Here is a 14,337-nt window from a genome sequence, read left to right on the forward strand (position 1 = left end):
TAATGATTCTCTTCATTCATCATTAGGAAAAGTAAGTCACTATACAAATGTCCTCAAATTCCTTGTACCAAATTTATAAACCTGCTTAAACCCATCTTTTTATTCAACCCTGTTGCAAATCAGGACCCTTCCTAATTCCTATTAATACCAAGTATCCAGTTGTCCTCTGGATTTTTTTACTCTGTTGTATTACCAGTCTCTCTCCTCATCTGTATTATTTTCATCAGTATACAGACTCTTTATTTCCTATTTGAAAGTTAAAAATAACTCTCCTTTTTGACCTACCAGCTCATTTATCTGATTTTCTTCATAGCCCAATCTAAAAGCTCTAGTTTCCTTTAGTTACCCGCTTCCCATTGATACCTCATCCCATATCATTCCGATTTCTGCCTTTATTATTTAAATAAAAATGTTCTATTGAAAACCACCAGAGAACTCCATGTTACCAAATCTTATCGATATTTTAAAACCATATTTTCACTCCATCTCTCAGAAGCAGCCAACAGATTTCCTTTTTCTAAAAGCATCCTATATTTTTGCTTTAATAATTACACTCTTAATTTTACTCAAATCAGGCCTGGTCATGACTTTTTAGCTATCTTTTCAGGTTTCTACTCTATCAGTTATACAAATGTTTATGTTTTCCCATTTCTCAGAGATGACTGAGTCCCTGGACCAAGTTCTATCTAAGCCAGAAAGGCATTGGTTGTTCTAAGGCTGGAATCTCTGGCAGTCATAAAGCCAGGTACTTCATTAGTGCAATTGATATAACTTTTTGTTTATTCTGAGATGACACTCCTAATAACAGAATTCCTTAATTTCATCCTAGCAGCTAATATCCTTACTTAGCTCTTCCTCAAACATGCCCTATTTGGGATAGACTAATATCTCCATCTTGGCACTAGGGCCCATTAATTAGCAGGAAAATCTCATCTTCAAAGATCTTTTATTTTGTGTTCCTCCTTTCCTGAAATGCCCATAGTTGAAGTCATTTACAGTCTAGAACAGCTAAATATGTTCTAAATGTAATTTACACACAATACATGGATAACCAACTTTATTGACTTTTAATACATTGTCCCTATCAAGCCTCCAAAATACTACTAGGCAGAACCTTTCTGCAGAAGCCCTAATTTAAGTGTTGCATGTGTGGCTGTATCTACATGATCATTATCCTGAAAATGTTGGTGCTTTCAACACAACCAAAGTTAACAGTGCTCTGTTGAATGCAGCAAACAAACACATGGTTCTCTGTGTTCAGCATGTTCCTGAGATTTCCAAGATCACACAGAAGAGAGTTCTGGGAAAGGTTCTATTTTGGGAAGGTATATTCTACATGGATGGGTAACCATCAGTCAAATAAACCCAGGATGCATTGTTATCCTAATGATTTAACAGCCCCCCATTGGCCTTCACTTGCCTTGACTACTAGTTAAAAATGTACATAAGATCCTAGGACTTCTAGTAAGTCCCATATCACAATTACAAACTCCTGCAGTGCATTTTCCACAGCCACAATGTCTCCATAATAGTTGTTATAAGCTCATCCAATTCCTTGAAGCAACTAAGGAACAATGGCTCTGAAATTTATCTTCCATTTTTATATTAAAAAAAAAAACCCAAAACATATCACAACTGTGTAGGAGTTACTGGATTTAGGATTTTTAATGTTAGAACTGGCTGTAAAGAAATAACGAAATTGCAGTTCCATATTATTTTTTTTTCTTTACGTATTTTTGAATGCCTGGATTCTGGTTCAGGGAAAGACCTGAGGCAGAACTGACCTAGAAATTTTTATAGCTTGCCACAGTCTCTCTGTGGACCCCATGTACTACATGTTTTCAATGAACAGTAAATAAACACTGAATGATGACTGTGGATTAGAGAAACACAAAATACAGGTCCAATCACAGTGAAAGGCAAAATCAGCAAAAAATGGAAATTGGGTGTTTGTTCAGAGCAGCCAAAAAAAAACCTAGAAATAAAATGAGAGTCTTCAAGATTTAGAATGTGAACAGTAAACTATCAATGGAGATTTGGAACTGATATATTAGAAACTCAAGAAGAAAAACCAATAACTTAAATAAACAAAATTTTCTTTGTATTTAAAATCTGTAGGAAAGAGAAAAGACCTTCCAACCTAGAAAATATAGGTATTGGCCTCATATATAAAAGAGAAGGAAAAAGTCCAGTCTAGACAGGAGGCCTGAGTTGTAAGCTAAACCCACTTGAAAGAAGAAAGGTCTTAACAGAGGTGAATAAAAAGAGGACCTGGGTGGGGGGAAATGTTGTCATAAAAATAACTCGTGGTAAGTCAGGGCTACATTGGAGTAACAAATCTTACTCAGACCTTCTAGAACATGAGAGCTGAGGGAAGAAATCACAGAGCTCACACCAACTCTCACCAAAACCTGAAGGTACACTCTGGAACAGCAGCAATGTGCACTAAGACACACAGAGAAACAAGGAAGCTGCATCTAATTTGAAATGAGAGATAGAATCGTGTATGAATCTCAGCCTGGTATACCTTTTGGACTTGTAATTATGTGATGTCCTTAAGAGATCTATGTCAAAAGTTTCTAGGGCAACAAGACATGCTTGTAACTGTCTTAAGGTTCTGAACTACCCAATCTTTCTTTCAAGTGGAGTGTAACAGAAAAGCAGGGTTAAGGATGGTAGCATGAGATCTTTCTCTAAAGCAAATAGCCACACCCTCAGGATGACCATAGACTTGGCTCTGAGGTCCATTAAATTAACAAGAGAAAGAGGAAAAAGCAGGGAAAGAGTGTCCCTTCAAAGAAGTTCAAGGTTTCTCTCCACCATTCTTTAGTTTCAAGAACCACTGTGAAAGTTATATTTTAGGACAATTTAATGGCTATACTGGTGGCTAGAGCAGTGTCATTACAGCCTTATTTCTAAAGTAAAACATTTGTCTTTAGCTTCTTCAATTGCCACCTCTTTGGAAATAGATTAAGAATGTCACATATATAATTTTGGTGAGCTCACACAAAAATTGGGGTTGGCATGATCAGATGTACATTTTGGAAGTATATCTGGGACTACAGTATAAAGGATGAACTAAACAAGAAAAAAATAACTGTCAGGGAAATCAATTCATGGAGAAGAGAGGATGAGTCTTTGATCAGAAATTTTACTATCCTTTGTGTGTGCACATATCATATTTTAAGTATTTGTTCTCAAGTTTTCTCAAGCTCTAAAATTGTCCCTGTATTCACACATATCAAATAAATGAAGCTCTGTGGAGCTGGCCAAAGAAAGTTTATAACATCCATGCTTTTGGAGACTTCAACCACATGCTTTGAGCTCTCATGCTGCCCCACCCCATATTAAAGTACTGCTCTGTGTGTTTCTGTTTCCTATAAAAGCCTTTCTATACTCTGGTCCTCTAATCCTTGTGTCTCTTTCTTCTCTCTCTCTCTTCCTTCCTCTTCTCTTGTCTCCTCTCTCTCTCTCCCTCCCTCCCACCCAGCTTTCTCCAACCATGTGAAATATTTCTTTTACATTTAGAAAACAGTACAGTACATAGAATATTGTGGGGAAAGGGTTTTCTGTTGAGTTTTTATACTTTTAAAAATACTGCCTAGAGACTAGTAGCTCTTTGGGACTACTTAACTATATTCTAGTCTTTCTTGGTCATCAGTAACATGATGTGCTTCTAGATAAATAGAACCAGTGGGATATATAGAGATATACATAAGAGGAGATTTATTACAGGAATTTGCTCACATTATTATGGAGAACCAGGAAAGCCTATGCTATACATGTCATTCAGTCTAAGTCCAAAGACTTGAGAACTAGAGAAGCCAATGTGCAAGGGCAAGAGAAAATGGATGTTCCAGCTTAAGCAAAGGAAGCAAATTTGCCCTTTCTTCACCTTCTTATTCTACTCAGGCCCTCAACAGGTTGGGTGATATTTACCCACATTGGTAAAGATAATCTTTATTTGGTCTACTGACTCAAATGTTAATCTCTTCTGGAGACACACTCAGAAAAAAAATGTTTACCATGTATTTGGGTATGCCTGAGCTCAATCAAGTTAATAATTAAAATTAACCATCAGAATTAGAATAGAGCACTCCCTTTGGCAGCACAAGTACTAAAATTGGAACAATACAGAGAAGATTAGCATGGGCCCTGTGCAAGGATGACACACAAATTGAGAATAGGAGAACAATTCAGTTATCTTCTCTGTGTACACAGACCCACACATCTCTCTTTTTGGAAAAGACTCACCTTGGGTTGCGTTGATTCAGGCATTGATTGCACACACATGAAAAGTAGGATGTTAAGGGAAACAACAGTGACGATCTTATTACAGCTTCTCTCAGTTCTGATATTTAAAAATTATCATGTTTACAATGAATTACATTATTTGCTTGCCACAACACCCCTTCATAATAACTTCACTGATCTGGAAACTGGGGCTTATAGAAGTTGAGTTTTATGCCCAATGTAACACAGCCGAATGTGGCAGATCTGGGATTCAGTCTAGTGTCTCCTGGGCCTTTATGGTTCTTTTCCCTCCTGCACCTGAGATAAATGTGCAGATGTGCAGTCAGTTTAGCATGTTTATCATTTTAAAAACTAAGGTATCATTCACTTTGTCTCTCCTCCTTAATTTTTCCTAGTTTCATTAGCAAGCATTACATTTTGAAAAATTTTCCAGTTCGTCAAAGCTTGTTACACTCCTCAGTATTCATACAACATTATGATTTTTCTGCAAAACTAAATAATTTCTGTGTTTAGTGTGTTCACCCATGCTGAGTTGGAGAGAAAAAAGTGTCTTTCAATGTGCCAACATTGCTATAATTCTCTTAGGTCATGGCTATTTAAACCCTCACATCTATAAATTGGCTACTACATCACTCTTTCCAAGGATTCTTTCAGTTAAGAAATTACAACTTTAATCTTCATACCCAGCATCCAAATGGAGAATGGGATGGTAATTTCCATCATCCATCCAACTGCTGCTACAAAATAAGCCAGTTCACTGGAAATTATACAATTCATGCGTGCCATTTTGTTTGCTGTCAAAAATATTTCTAGAAACTATACTTGCTCAGTACCCTTAGCTATAAATAGTTTTAGCATCTTACACACTGGATTCTCTATTCCTGACTTTCTAGGGATAGAACTTATATGGATAAAAATTCCTTTCATCTATATAGTCCCACCCCCAAACTCCAACCAAGCAAAGTGGTTGGAAACATTTAAATTTCTTTTTATTTTAATTTGTTTATTTATTTGTTTCTCCTTATTCACTAGGTTTTTAACTTAACCATGAGCCCTTTCTGGGGATTTGGGTTCCACACTTACTCTTGATATGAGCACATCTGGGCCTTGTCATATGGTGAGAAAAACAAGTGTTCCTGTTTCTCAGACACACTGTTAGATAACAGCATGGCATTATCCAAGTCTGTTAATTAAGGAAGGTCTAGGTTATCCATGACTGAAAACAGTTATACAGCATTGTTTTTCTCAGCCTAGATGCAAACTCATTCTCCTCTCTCCTTGTTCTTCTTGGAATTTCTCTTAGAGATTCTTACTGTAGACATAGTTGGGCAGGTATATTTGGAGCTGAGAAGGGTAAGAATGTATGAAATGTGAGCTAATTTCAGAAGAACATTTATTTACTATGGAGCTCTCAGACATCCATTTCAGACATCCCAAGGAAGTCTTTATTCACATCTCTCAACAAAGTATAGTAGATAAAACAAAATCAGCTTTATCTGTTCTATGTATCATAAAAGACCCACCTTCTCAGATCCTGATTTGACAAGGAATGTTTGGAGATTATAATAACTTAAATTATATTAGAGAGGTAACACATGGAAAAAGATTACTAAGGCCGATCGAAGATTATATAAATTCAAAGTTAAACAGTTATTGCTTCTAACATTTTAAATATTCTACATATTTCTGTAGCATCTTGGTTTGGATATCACAAGGATATGTTGGGAAAGTAATAACTCACCACCTACAAAATTAAAGTCCAAGACTTGGTTTGACCAAAAATATCTTTTGACACCTTCAAGTTTGCTCATCAGAAGAGCAGAGAGAATTACCTCGTTCTGAAATTAATAAAGACATTACTATTGAGAGTATCAGAAACCCTTCCTCCAATAGTTTCTTATGCCCTTTGCATTGTTTATTAGAGGCTTACTACCCAGATGCAGGTTAATATTGTGTGTGAGTGAGATCAAGAAAAAGAGAAAGTCAGGCCCTGGCTGCTGTGGCTCAGTGGATTAAGCATTGGCCTCCGAGCCAAGTGTCACTGGTTTGATTCTCAGTCAGGGCCCATGACTATGTTGCATGTCAGGTCCCCAGTTGGGGGCGCAAGTGAGAGGCAACCACACAGTGATGTTTCTCTCCCTCCCTTTCTCCTTTCCCCTCTCTCTAAAAATATATAAACAAACAAACAAATAAATTATTTTGAAATAAAATAAAAGAAAAGAAAAAGAGAAAGTCAAAAGAAGAGAAATATGGACAAAGATGAAGGAAGATAGTCTATCAGACAGGATAGGCTAGGTTAGACTGTGTTGATTAAAACAACCTACAAAATCTTAGTGGTTTAACATAAAGGTTCATTTCTTGCTCATACTACATGACCTTCTTAGACAGGATGGAAGCTCTGGTTGTATCATCACATCTTCACTCAGGGATGCAGGCTGAGGTAGTAGCAATCATTTGTGTCAGTGCACTTTTTCATTAACATGCGGAAAGGAGAATATGGTGATGTATGCTCCAGCTATTAATGCTTCCATTGGGAAATGACAGGTGTCAGTCATGTTCACAATTTATTGACCAAGTAATAGTCACTTGACCACACCTAATGGGCAGAAAATTATAATTCTATTTTGTGATCAGAAAGGAGGAGCTAAATATTTATCATAATCCTAATGATTGCTGTAGTTGGAGAAGAAAGGCAAAGTCAATAAATAGCCCTGGGCCTAAGCTGTGTGCATGGTGCCTGGGAGGGAAGCATGTGGGATAGGAAAACATAGTCTCTACCTTAAGTAGGGTCCTTGTGCTTGCAGTAGGACATCTAAAAGACATGAGAAATAATTTCCACAAGTTATTGTAGATATGAAGTAGCAGAACTAGGCTTTTTGGGTTTGTGTGCCCATGTCTGTTGCCTCTTCCATTTCCCAAATTGTCCCACCAAGTCATTGAAATCTTGATTTCTACCCCCAGGCACTTCCTGTGAAGCTATGTAAAAACCTAATACAAGGCACACACAGAACTAGTGAAACTACCACATCGGTATAAATTAAAGTTTAAGTTGCATGACAACAGGTCTAAGGAGTTCAGGGAACAACTGCTTTGTATAGCAAGAGATCAGCCTGAGAAGGCTTCCTGAAGGAGGCAAGATTCACAATCAACCTCAACTTATAGACAGATTTGTTTAAGAGAAAAAGAGAGCAGAGAATCTTCCAAATGAGCAGAAGAAAAGGCAAAAGAAAAGGAGAGAACCTGGCACCAGAGAGAAACTCTGAAGAGTCTGGACAAAGCAGAATGGATGCTACATGCCAGGACACCAGCTGGATGGGCTGACTGAAAGCAGATTACTTAGCAGGGGAGCCCACTGTGTGCAGAAGAGGGAGAGGTAGGAAGCTGTGAAAGGTCCCTGAGTAGAGTCATCAACTGGTGAGGCAGGTGTGTAAAAAGGCTGAGTAATAATAGCAAGATGATTTGGAAGTGAGCAAGAGAGAGCTTCAAGGAAACTCCCCTCCCAGAAGACCATTGCAATGACCATGATGATGGGCAGATTTGGGGTTGGTGTTTAAGATGCCAAAATCATCAGATCAATAGTTTTTCAGTCTTGATTTTAGTTCATTGACACATTTTGGCTGCTCATTCTTAGAAAAGAGTGTGTAAGCCACATTCCAGGAATGGACTCTCCCTAGGTCTTCAGAATGAGCAGGGATTAGCTAGTGAAGGCAACCCTTTGGCAGAGAGGTCAGGGGGCAGTAGCTGCTCACCAAACCCTTGCATGAGAAGTGAAGAAATCACAGCCCCTAGGATGCTAAGCTCACCATTTAATAAGCTCGAGGGTGATTTCTCTGAGATGACAAAACTGGACAACTCTAGACCTGTCATTATTTCTCTGAATATGAAAATAAACCTTGCCCAAGGTGCAAAGCTCCAGCTTCTTTCCATTAATTCCATCAACTTGCACAGCTTTGCCAGAGCCAAGAATCTCACATATATCCTTGGGAAAACTTAGTTGCCTACTTAATGCGATCACTGTGATTAATAAGAGCAAACCTGCTTCTGTTGAAGCCATGTTTTAGAATACAGGAGCCAGGAACCCTGTACCACCTCCTGGCCAAACATCAACACATTAATTAACCCAACACACACATACCATTCAGGCTCTTTATGCACTTTCACTACTAGGACAGGGCCTGTCTCTGTCCCTCCCCTCCTTTTCCAGGCCCTCTAGGCCAGCCCAGGTCAACTGATTGTCCTCTCACCAGGCTCCTGAAAGTTCAGTTGCTGAAGCAGCTGGAGGGGACAGAGCACTCAGGCCATTTCCACCGAGGTGCAGTGGTGAAGCTAGGCTGGGACTCATTCAATTCAATTTATACTGTTTCCTTCTGATTTTGTGGTGCTTTTACTTCATGGCCATGAAAAAGGATTTTTGTCAAAATACACATCACAGCATTAGGCCTGCGGAAGAGGCACTTTACGACATCCTCCCCTGTGAGGGCATGAACGAAGAGGGGTGTGACATAACTCCTGTTTATCCTCTGGCACCTGGCACTCCCACTGTAAGACAGAAAAGATCTTGCTGTTTCCATTAGGAAGCTATTTCTTCCGGAGGACTGTAATTAGCTAAATGCTCTTAAGCTCCACTATGGAAACAGCTGGGTATATTTCCAGGTGATGGTTCAAAGCTTTACCCATGGGGATCTTTGCCTTTCTAGATGTTAATTGCAATCTGGGAAAAATAGGAAAAACAGCTAGTAAATAACAAAGTTGGCGATGCAGGCAGGAGGCAATTGGTAGCAGGAGTATGTGCTGGGGGCGGAGGAGAGTGGCTGTGAGGGCCAGTTCCTGATATGTGGCCAGCCTGCCCAGGCAGCACAGGCACTGGGGAAAGTCAGCTGGCTGTAAACTGAGCCCAGGTGGTAGAGGTTAGGGCTGCATTAAGACTTGGAGAGAATGAAAGGTTATGGTCTACTCCCCCCCAATAGGCAAGTCAATACGAATACATAGTATAATACCTAGTCATATTGTAAGTATTAAATACATTTTATCCCATTCAATGCCTGTCCACAACATTTAAAGGTATAATATCCCCATTACACAGAGAGATTAGAGAGATTAAATATCTTGCCTATGCCAGGCAGATAATAAATGCTAGATGCATAATTCACCTGTCACCTAAACCTGGACTCTTTCTCTACAGTGTTGCCTCACTCTGTTTTAAAACCTAGTGAAATAATACACTAAGAAAATTTCAGATTCTTTTAAAAGACATAGTCTAAGGATCAAACCTTATTGAAATTTCATAGTTTTTAATACCTTCCCAGAAACATAAAAATGCTCAATCAATATATAATGCTCTAATCCATTTGATTGCATTAGACCACCTGGGCTCTTTAAGATTCCTAAGATGAGCTTCAGGAAGATGCTCTATATTAAGCAGAGAATGCTTTGAGCAGCATTGTCCTCCTTTACCCTGGCATTTTAATTCTCTATATAATCTATATGCATTCTACTTTCATTACACGGCTATTTACTAGATTCTACAAATTCCCTTTGATCACATTAGACATACAGATTCACTATGTGTTGGTTCCACCCTCCTCTCAATCCCTAGTAAATATGTATAAGTAAACACACATTTCTTGTTTCCAAAGAAACTACCGATAAATAATTTAGGAATGCGGTATTTGTGATTTGTTGTTAATACTGCTTATGCCAAACTAAGACTTGGGAGGATCCAAACATTCTTGGATGCAGTAACTTTTGCTTTCAGTAAAGATGGAATAACTGGGACTAAATTTTCCCTTCTACCTGAAACAACAAAAATACAGACACAATATATTAAATAATGTAAAAGATATTAGATATCAGGAAAGAAAAGGCACCAGTCTTGGATAAACAGGAAATAAACAAGGTGGCCCTAAAATTGCCACAACATGCTTTCTTGTTTCCAGACCATAATATAAGAGGGAAAACCCAACTCCTCCCTGTGCTAAGGATACTGTACAAACTGTAGCCAAACTGTACAAAACAAAGTACTGGAGAAGAGAGAGCTACACAGTGAGAGAACTTTGGAGGTCCTCATAGGGTCACCCCTGAGTATCCAACTAAGTACTGATTAACGCATTTATGTGAGTAAATTACTCAAGAACAGGTAAAGAAATTATCCTAAAGGGTTGGAAGTAACAGTGCTGGGCTTTTCCAAATTAGAAAAAATTCCTCTTCCCATCTGCCAGATTGGTAAGACCTCAAGAACAATAAGGCATTTGGTACAGTACACAAAAGGGATTTACAGCAGCAGTGGGGAATAATTAATCTCATATCATCACTGCTTTGGTCTTACCTAAGAGCAAGACATTTCCAAGTAACTTAACTATACCTCAGAAAGAAAACTCAAAATTTTCTCTATGAATACAAAAAATATCCAACATCCAAAAAGATAAAATTTATAAGACTGGTGCCAAATTAAACATTATCAGACATTTAAAGAAGCAGAACAATATAACACATAATAAAGATCTAAATCAATTGAAACTTGCCAAGAAATGACATAGATATTAGACTTGATAGTTAAGGACATTATAGTTACAAGTTTATTCCAAATGTTGAAAAGTTAAGTAGAGACATGGAAGAAATTTTAAAAACACACAAACGACAAAAGACAAAATCCATAAGGTTTGAGATGAAAGGTACACTGAGTGGGACCAACAGCAAACTAAACATTACAAATTAAACTATCAGTTAACTTGAAAATGTAGTACTATGCACTATCAAAAATAAAACAGATTTTTTTAAATAATGAAAAAATCATCAGTAAGCTTTAGAATGATTTCAAATGACTAATATAAATATAATTGGAGTCACCAAAGAATGGAGGGCAGAAAAACTATTTCAATAAATAATAGACAAAAACTGTTCAAATTTTATGAAAGCTATAAACTCACAAATCCAAGAAGCCAAATGAAGTCCAATCACAAGAGACACAAAAAATTACACCAACACACAATATAATCAAAAGGCTCAAAATCTGTGATAAAGATAAAATGCTAAAAGAAGACAGAGGGGGGAAAAAATACACATTAAGAGCAGAGAAACAAAAGTATTTTAAGGCACCGGGCTTCCTTTTTGAAACAATACATTAAGGAGACAGTAATGTAACATTTTTTTAAGTACTAAAAGGAAAAAGGACCTTTCATTTTAGAATTTTATATCCAGCAAGAAAAATACCTTTTAAAAATTAAGGCAAAATAAAGACTTTTTCAGACAATTAAACATTGAAAAAATTTATCACTATCAGACCTATAACTAAGGCCTTAAGATAAGTCCATTCATGTTGCAAATCATAAGGTTTTCTTCTTTCTCATTGCTAAATAATATCCATTACATATATATATGTGTATATATATATATATATATATATATATATATATTCACATCTTTTATATATAATAGATCACAACCAAGATTGTTTTGATATTTTGGTTATTCTGAATAATGCTGCATTGGAAGTACAGCTATCTCTTTGATATCCTGTTTAATTTCTAGTTAAAAGCTCTCTCACAAAGTTCCAAGACCTGATAGCATTATTGGTGACTTCTACTAAAGAGTTAGGGAAGAAATATCAATTTTATTTTACCTCTTTTAGTAAATTGAAAATTAAAGTCATACCCCAATTTATTCTCTTAGGTTAGTATTTCCCTATGTAAAACCAGACAAAGACATTATGCGAAAAGAAAACTACAGACTAATAACCCATAATAGATTATTAATAACCTCATTAACATAAATATAAAATTATTTATATAATTTTTACAAATAAAATGCAATACATAAAAAGTCAGAAGACCATAACTATGTGGGATTTACTCTCAAAACACAAGATTGGTTTTACATTTAAAAAGCAATATGTGTATTTCACCATATTAATGAACTAAAAAAGAAAACCCATGTGTTTATCTCAATAGATGCCAAATAAGCATTTGATAAAATCCAGCATCCATTTCTGATAAAAAAAGGAGAAAGAGGAAAAGGGGGAGGATAAGCTAGAGGAGGAGGAGAAGGAAAAAACTTCAACAAAAAATAGTAGACAAAACTTTCCCAAAACCAATAAAAATCTACAAAAAACCTACAGTATGCTAATACATTATAGTACACATCATGCTTATGCTAAAAGAGTGAATGTTTTCCCTGTAAGACCAGGAGCAAAACAAGGATGTTTATTTTTACTACTTTTTTTTAACATTGTACTAGAGGTTCTATCCAGTGAAATAAAACAAGAACAAAATTAAAAGCCTCCAAATTGGAAAGAAAAAAATGAGTTGGGATATATTCTCTACTTTACTGACAGATGATATTGTCACAGAGTGGGGGTCTCCAAAAATCCCCAGAGCCTGTGGGTTGGGGGATGGGGAAAAGGGAACAGCTTTTAAGATGCCTTTGCATGACTATGGCTAGTAGCTAGTGTCTTTGTTACACAAATGGCTTTGGTTCTTCCAAGGCCCCAAGGAGATGGGAGGGGTTTTGACCATGGAATTGTGCGGAAAGAGCATATAGAGCCTGTGCAAGGTTCTGTGAATGATCAGAACTAGGTTCCACACCGACTGCATCACAGGACACAGTCAAGGATTTAAAAATAGGTGGCAGACATTTTAGCAAGGTTCTCCATGCAGTTTTGAGACATGCAGTTTGCAGGAAGGAGAACACCACGTGGCTTTGAGAAGAGGAGACCTCCCTGCAGCTTGAAAGGAAAGGGAGAACTCTATGCAGTTTACAAGGAGGCTGGAAACTCCATGTGGTTCTGCATTAAGGGCTGGGGAGCACCAAAACACAGGCAAAACCTCCCCAATCAGGATCGAATGATTGGGAGCTGCTGGTAAACTGAACTGTGTCTAGGAAGTAGGAAGACTGTATCTCTGACTTTTCTAAAGCTAGCCTGGTTTGGTAGGGGGAGGCAGAACTATGTGTTTGTGGGTGTTTTAAAGAAAATAAGACTTAACGGCAGAAATCTGCAAATATCTAAATCTATATAACCATTAAATAAACAATTATTTTTCTTTTCACCAAACTCTGGTATTGAGAGTTATGCTTCTGGCGGTGGGCAATTGGGCCCCTAACAAAACAGTCTGTGGGTTCTGTTACAATATGATCATTTATGCAGAAAATCTAATGGAATATACAAAAGCTAATAGCCAAAGTGGAGTCTATCAATGTTGCTGATATGAGCTCAATATACAAAAAACAATTTTACTTCTATGAACTAGAAATAAACAATCAAAATTTAAAATTAAAAGCATCATTCACAAAGTTATTTTAAAAATATTAAATACTTAGAATTAAGTCTGAAAATCATGTAAAAGATATATACAGTTAAAACTATAGATGTTGCTGATAGAAATTGAAAAACTAAATAAATTGATAGATATGTTTATAGTTAAGGAGACTCAATATTGTTAGGATGTCAATTCTCCCTAAATTAATTAGTCAATTTAATGTACTTCTAATTAAAACAACAGGTTTTTTTCAATAGAAATTTACAAACTGAATCTAAAATTTATATGGAAATTCAGAAGATCTAGAAAAGTTATACCAAGTTTGAAAATAAAGAACAAAGTTGAAGAGGTAATACTAGTTAATTTCAAGATTACAGCAGTGATGACTGTGTAGTATTGATGTAAATATAGATAGATTAATAAAATAGAATATGAGGCCAGAAATAGACCAACACATACATGGACAATGATTTTCAACAAAAATGAGAAGCAATTCAGTGGAGAAGGGATAGTCTTTTCTACAAGTGGTGCTGAAATAATTAGCTAGCTAAACATTTAAAAAGTGAACTTCACCATATATAAAAAAAAATCAAAATTGTTTATTGACCTAGATCTAAAAGCCAAAACTACAAAATTTCTAGTAGGCAACATAGGAGAAAATATATAACCTTAGCTTAAGAGAATATTTCTTAGCTAAAACACCAGAAGCATGATCCAGAAAAGAACTGTACAGAAAAGAGTTAACATAGCAGGACTGAACCTGATATCCCTGAAAAGCCTGCTTGCAAGGTTGACCATTTGTGAGGGTCTGCAAACTTGGACTTCCCACCAT

General features: G+C 36.7%; 1 non-coding gene across 1 annotated transcript; it reads left to right on the forward strand.

Annotated features, from left to right (window-relative positions):
- Nucleotides 1-4,093: 4,093 nt before the first annotated feature.
- LOC150010391 (U6 spliceosomal RNA) lies at nt 4,094-4,199 on the forward strand. Its single transcript, XR_016511478.1, has one exon. It is a non-coding gene; the product is annotated as a U6 spliceosomal RNA (small nuclear RNA).
- Nucleotides 4,200-14,337: the final 10,138 nt, after the last annotated feature.

Source organism: Furipterus horrens, unplaced genomic scaffold (genome assembly GCF_987537825.1).
Source record: "Furipterus horrens unplaced genomic scaffold, mFurHor1.1.pri manual_scaffold_5, whole genome shotgun sequence".
NCBI classification, from domain to species: Eukaryota; Metazoa; Chordata; class Mammalia; order Chiroptera; family Furipteridae; genus Furipterus; species Furipterus horrens.